Source organism: Scomber scombrus, chromosome 8 (assembly GCF_963691925.1).
Source record: "Scomber scombrus chromosome 8, fScoSco1.1, whole genome shotgun sequence".
Taxonomy (NCBI): domain Eukaryota; kingdom Metazoa; phylum Chordata; class Actinopteri; order Scombriformes; family Scombridae; genus Scomber; species Scomber scombrus.
This window is the reverse complement of record NC_084977.1, coordinates 18838769-18845800: the sequence shown is the minus strand read 5'-3', so window position 1 is coordinate 18845800 and position 7032 is coordinate 18838769. Positions and strand designations below refer to the sequence as shown.

At 35.5% G+C, this 7032-nt stretch overlaps 1 protein-coding gene across 1 annotated transcript in view; it reads right to left on the bottom strand.

Moving 5' to 3' along the window:
• Positions 1-7032, bottom strand: part of hykk.2 (hydroxylysine kinase, tandem duplicate 2) — a 185294-nt gene that overhangs the window by 162558 nt on the left and 15704 nt on the right. The window lies entirely within an intron of this gene.

Genomic DNA, 7032 nt, shown 5'->3' with positions numbered 1-7032 from the left:
TATTTGAACTCGTATTTAGGAACATTGACTTTAGCACATTTTACACTGGATATGCACTGTAAGGACTGTGTGCAATATTCTTATGTGGACGAGTGAGTGGGTTGTTTAATACTGTGTTATGTGTTTTCATACAGTTGTTTTATGTGTTTCTTTTTTATTATTTATTAGCTCTTTTGCACTGCCAAGGACTGCACTTAATTTCGTTGTACCTGTTACAATGACAATAAAGATATTCTGATTCTGATAATCTAATGTTGACACTGAATACATTCATTCTCTACCTCCTCATAAACTCTAATAAACTACCTGTGACCAGCTAGGATAGTTTCAAAGAGTTCACAAATGAACATTGAAAGAGTTTTTTCTTGCTGTAATAATTCCCCCTGTTCATACTAGCTATTATGAGATCCCTTCATAATGCACTTACAAGTAAGTGTTAGGGGCCAAAATCCACAGACCTCTTTCTGTGCAAAAATTTATTTTTAAAGTTTGTCTGAAGCTAAAATGAAGCTTCAGGCATTCAAATTAAGTCAAATCAAATAGATATCTTTCCACATTGCAGTCTTTTTAGTGCGTAAATCCCTCTTTTTGTTACTATACACTGCAGCTCAACAGGGAAACACTGTACGAGGAAACACAACGAGGGAATATGATGCTAAAAAGACTGTAAATGTGGCATATATCCACTTGATGTGACTATCTCAGATTAACTTTTAAATACATTTTTGCACAAAATGATTTTCACTTACATCAAAAGGGAATGTTTTAATATCCAGTGTGAACAAGAGGAGTGACAACCTCTTTCAGTTTTCATGTGGGCACCTAACTGTTGCTTTTATTTTATATACTAGTGGAGATCCCAAAATTTCAAAAGATATCAGGAGGAAATGTGCAGAAATATGTATAAATGATGCACACACAAAAAAATCCATCAGTGACATGGAGTCTATACTGTGAATGTGATACTGTCAGAAAATGTAATGATTTTTGCTCAACTTTAAAGCTACAAAAGTTTTAATGTATAAAATGTTTTAATGTATAAAAATTGGGGACACTATGAAGGATCCTTGACTGCCCTCTGCACCTTGGGAGGCACTTACATATCATACCCACATGATGGCACCACAGCCTTTAACTTTGTGTTAATCCAGTATACAAAAGTTAATGTGAATCAATTTTATCACCGGATGTTAGCTGTGAGTCAGGAGAGAGCATATAATCTAACAGTAAACGTCATCCCCAGTCATTGTTAGGCGTGGCTGTGGATGACTGAATAGTGAGTAATTGTGCTTTCACAATACACACACACACACACACACACACACACACACACACACACACACAGTATACACACACAAATGGGCAGTGGCTGCAAAGCACGAATCACCACAGAGTTTACATAAGACTTCCTTCTGCTTGTGCAGTGCGACATCATATGATGAATTAGAGACTGCGGTACAACAATATGAGACTTTAACAATGTTAAGAGAGGATTACAAAATCCGTCAGTATTTGGTCAACACAAGGGGAAATCAGGTCATACTTCCTTTTTTCTTGTTAAATGGTTTTTTGGGGAGTTTTTCCTTAACCAAATTGATGAGGAAAGAGCATTTTGTGTTCAGACTTTAAAGCCCCTGCAAGGCAAATTTTCCATTCACTAGAAATATATTAAAATACCCTGCTGCCCAGAATATTTTTTCCTATTTTGTGTTTGTTTCTGGTATGAACTCTCAGCATTAATTGATGATACAATGTAGTTTGGACTGTACTGTATTGGTTTTACTTTTTTTTTTTGTCTATTTATATTTTAAATTATTCTTAAAAAAGAAAAGAAATCTGGCGATTCATTTTCTTTTCAAGAAATGTTAAAATTCGGCCTTTTTAGACTATGTCTGTGACAGAAAATGGAAAAAAAGAAATGTAATACATTTAATTGGATCTATTTATCAACCAGTAAGGTGTCTGTAAAGGTTGGTATCAATACTTTCATCATGGGATCGTGATTATGTTATTTGATCCCAACAACTGAGCCAAGATAGATTGATATTGCTGTTGGACTAATTCAGACTACACAGGATACACAAAAAGTCTGTCTGAAGGCATTTATTAGTTTATGATTCTGGGAAAGTGGTAAAACAGTAAAAACAAATTCCCCAAAACTACTGTATCTCTGAATTATCTCTTTAACCAAATCACAGACATGTAGGCAATTGTATGTGATGTCCTTTTGATAGCTAATCTAATAACTAATGTCATAATCCTGAAACTGTTTGAAGTCCCCTCAGGAAGCCTCCCACTTTGAAAAACTCTGCTCTAGATGGTCTGGCTAATTTGTGTCTCATAATACAGTATGTTCTCCTGAATGTGGATAATATGTGTCCTGACACGTATTACATATTCGTCAAGAGTTGGGCCATGTCAGGACAAGTTGATAATCATGTTATAGAAGGAGGAGATGTTGATTTTAGTTTTCAACCATCATTCATGGTCTTGCCTCTACTGAACTGTATTTGTTCACAGTGACATGGAAGACACTCCCCAGTCTTACCACAGCTCTGAATGAGACCTGGTGACTCAGAGCTGAAACCTGCTGAGGCAGGAACATACATGATAAGTGGGAAGTAGATGAATAGGCAGATCTGTCACAAGCCCAGTTGACCCAGTTTTTTAATTTGCAACAATGTTCCTTTTGAAGTTTACTCTTTTACGTTGTAGATTCATGTAGAGGTAAGACATTTGGAGATGGATTTTTTCACATGCAGCCAAAACAAAGACAAGACTGTCTCTATTCTGAGAGTTTAGGACACATGTTAGTGTGGTGTCAGAAAAGCATTAAAGGATGAAATCAAGTCGTGCAAAATCTATCACCTAGTGTCACAGTTCATGATGAAACACAGTGTCTCGTCATTTCCTGATGAGGAGAAAAAAACCTTTCTAACATGATTTTAGACAGCTTGAAAACACAAATTAGATCAAATAAAAATCTAAGGCTGTCCAAAAGTCAACCCAGACACTGGAATAGAAAATGGACCAGGAGGGCTCTTCCAACTGTACTTTGAGGCTACATAATAGTTGATCAGATTACATTTAACTAAGTAAAGTGTAAATAAGTGCAACACCCCTCTGACCAAAGTGAAAATATGAAAAAATAGGAGGAAGACTTAAGGAAATGGTGTGGCTCCCAATATCTTCACATTTTGTATTTCACAGCAATCTGTAATTTTACGGTCCTACTGTGATGCAGATTATGAAGATTGGGGCTTTTTGAGAGGGAGAAAGCATATTTCAAAAGGTTAGTAGGTCAGGCTTTGTTTACAGAAAATTGACTCATAAGGATTTAACAGGCTCTATGTTTTGGAATAAAACTCCCCACCCACCTGGAAATTTGACAATCCTTTATGTCAACATGTCACAGATGGATGATGGGTAAAGATCAGAGATTATTTATGGCAAGGCAGCTTTATTCATAAAACACATTTCATACACAGATGTAGATTCAAGGTGCTGTACAGACAGTTAAAGTAGAAGTTAATTGAAAAAGAGCAAAATATAAGAGATAAAGTCTATATAGAAATAAAATTATAACTGAAAAATACAATAAAAAGATAAAAGAATGAAAATAAATGGACCGATTAATAATAATTATAATACAAAAATAATAAGACCATAATATTTAGTTTAAAGAACAGTGAGGGTTTTGGTCTGAATTTAAAGTTGCAAGGATTGGGGCCTTCCTGATACCATCAGGCAGTTGGTTCCAGTGCTTTACACCATAAAGACTAAAAGCCACTTCTCCTTGTTTAGATTTTGCCCCAAGCTAGTAGTCCACTCCCAGTGATCTAAGAAGTCTTGTACTGTTATATTGTTCAAGCATATCAGTCAATATATTCAGGGCCAACTCCATGTAGAGATTTATGAATAAGTAATAAGATTTTATTGTCATTGATTTTATGTGGCTAACTGGCAACCAGTGTAGGGATTTAAAAACTGGGGTGATGTGGGCTGTCCTTTTTTTGGGGTCATATCTATTGCAGCTGAATTTTGAATACGTTGCAGGTGCCTAATGGTCTTTTTAGGATGTCCTGTCAGAAGTGAATTGCACTAATCAATTTTGCTGAAGATAAACGCATGAATGATTTTTTCAAAAATCTTGTTTTGTCTTAAGGTCGCTGACTTTGGTTGTTTTTAATGTGATACAAAGCTGATTTATTTATTGCTTTAACATGCCTGTTAAAACTCTGCTCTTTTGTTTTTACTATACCTTGTCCTTTAAGTGAGCAGGAAACCTATGCATACCTTCCTTGCTGCAAAATAAAAATACCTCTGTTTTATCTTTGTTTAATTGCAACAAATTTTGAGACATCCGGTTATTTTTCTCTGCACAGTGCATTTGTATAATGATTATGGAACCGTAGTCATTTGCTGAGAGAGCTACGTACATTTAAGTGTCATCAGCATAACTATGATAAGCAGGGATTGTTGTTCTGAAGGACGTGGAACATGTACAGGTTAAACAGAAGCAGGCCAAGAATTGACTCATGAGGTACACCGCAGCACTTTGAATTATGGTTCCCAATAGCGACAAAATAACCGTTGCCTTCTAAGTATAATTTCAGCCATTTTAAAATTGTTCCAGAAAAACCAACCCAGGTTTCCGGTTTATGTAAATGTATACTGTGATCCACAGTTTCAAAGGCTGCACAAATCTTAAAGCACTAAAATGGATGGCTTGCCCATATTACTATTAAAACGAATGTCATTTAAAACCTTTATAAGAGCCTTCTATGTGCTGTGATTGGCACGACAGCCTGATTATAATGATCATAATGAAATAATGGTTTAAAATTAAGAAGTGTGTTAGCTGATTAAAACTGCCTACTCTATAATTTTGCCTAAAAAGGCTATGTTTGAGATGGGTTGGGAAGTTGCTGATGGTAGATGTATCAAGGTTGCCTTTCTTTTAAATAGGGGCTTAACAACTGCAGGTTTCAAGGATGAAAGAAAAGTGTGAAGCATTTACTATGTTAAGAGCATCAGTTTCTATGATGATAAAAAAAAAACTTGCACAAAACACACAACACAACAGGATTATTATGATGAGCACCATCCTGAACATCCATGGTTTACCCAGCTTTAGATTCATCACTACGGCAGTACGGCAGCTTTAAAGGACTATATTAATTCACTTGATGTGGTGAAACTGAACACCCTTTACTAACCTTTCTTCCATGACGTAGAAGAGTTATTACAGATCAATTGGTATGTTTTTATCTATGTTTAAAAGCAAGTCTGACATCCACAGTTTGAATTACGACGTGACAAACGTCACATACATTGCCAAACAATCCCGAGTCACTACTTGGTACGTGAAAACAAAAAGAGACAGGCTCTGACAAGTAACACTAATATGGGCATCCAACAGCGCTAAAAGTCCAAAGAAATATTGATGAAGGATATGACACCTCATGCCAAAGCTGATTTGAAAATAACTACCTCTCTTAACAGGTATGGAGTGTTAATTTATGTTTGAAATGACAGGTAGGTGATGAGTGACTAAGGATGAAGTCATTTAGGCTGACACGTACATGCCTCCGTGCAGGTGTTGTCTTTCCCCGTGCTCCAGAAAAAAAGCAGATGGTTTTGTTTTGTCTGTCCTCCTTGAGAAACCATGGTCACTGTTTATTGAAGGAAATTCCTCACAATGTTCCTCCAAACCAACAATCAGATTCAACGGATCACTATCAGAGTCTCCTGTGTACTCAGGAATTGCGGGGAGAAGATTCGGGCCCTTTTATGGGTGGTTTGACTGGAATGTTATGTGGTCATATTTAGCATAATGTCATTAGCCTGTTGAAACAGAACTGGAGATGTTCCCATCATAGATTATCTCAAAAGTACTTTTTTTAATTCACTAAGGTCATTACCACCCTTTTCCTTTGAGATATAACATATTTGATAAACTCAGACTCATTCATAAAAACACAAGAGCAATTGAATGTTATTGTAGCATTTTTTTAAACAAATTTAATTAGTTTTCTTTTTTAATTGTATTTATAATTGATATGTATCTTTTCTCTCCCTTACTGCTCCTGTCCTGTCTAGTTTCATTTTTTCCTTTCACAAGATTTTATTTTGCCCTCCATTTACACTTCTGTTATGATAAAAACAGAAAATGAAAATTCATTTAGATTTTTTTTATGTAGGAAAACACAAAGTCAATGACATATATTTAAAAAAATAAATTGAAAAAAACAAACACATTGTAGACTTCCTGTCAGACTGGTCAAATGCAATAAGAAATAGTTCCAAATTGTCTAGAACCTGTAAGACTGAAGATAAAATATATTGACATTGTATATTTGGATGTAACTGTATATCTTTAATGAGGATAATTGCAAGAACTCCTAGCCTTGCCCCAATTGATTGTATCCTGCAGATTTATAAGTTTCAGCTGCTTAAAATTCTCTTGTTCATTGCTACATGATGTACACAGTATTTCTTCAGTGTCAGAACATCCTCCTGTTATAACTCAACTGGTCAAATCTATTGGAATTCATCCACATGGAGGTCTTTACTTTGAAAGACAAGTCATTTCAGTTCTACAAAATATGGGACCCTTTTCTTGTCATCTTGTCGAAGTGCACAGCAATGGTGCTTTTTCTCAGGAGACATTTTGACACATCACAGTAAAACATTGGTGTAAATAATATTAAGAAATGTTTGTGATGATGGCTGAATTCCATTTAGCTGCTCCAGTTTTAGGGTCATGGTATCGTGCATGCTGGCTCACTATCACAGCTTACTGGGACACTTTTTAATAGAACAAAGTTTTCTTTAATGTTATTAGATGTTACAAGCGTCTAATTTAATGAATCAAATAGCCTGCTGTGAAAAAGACCCACTGTCATAGACTGACATCTTGGCACATTACTTTTGCTTTTGTTAATGTGGCAGGTCAAGCCCATTTGTCAGAAATGTGTCACTGTTATGAAACTTTATTCTCATTTAGTTAAAAAAATGTGTTCATGGTTA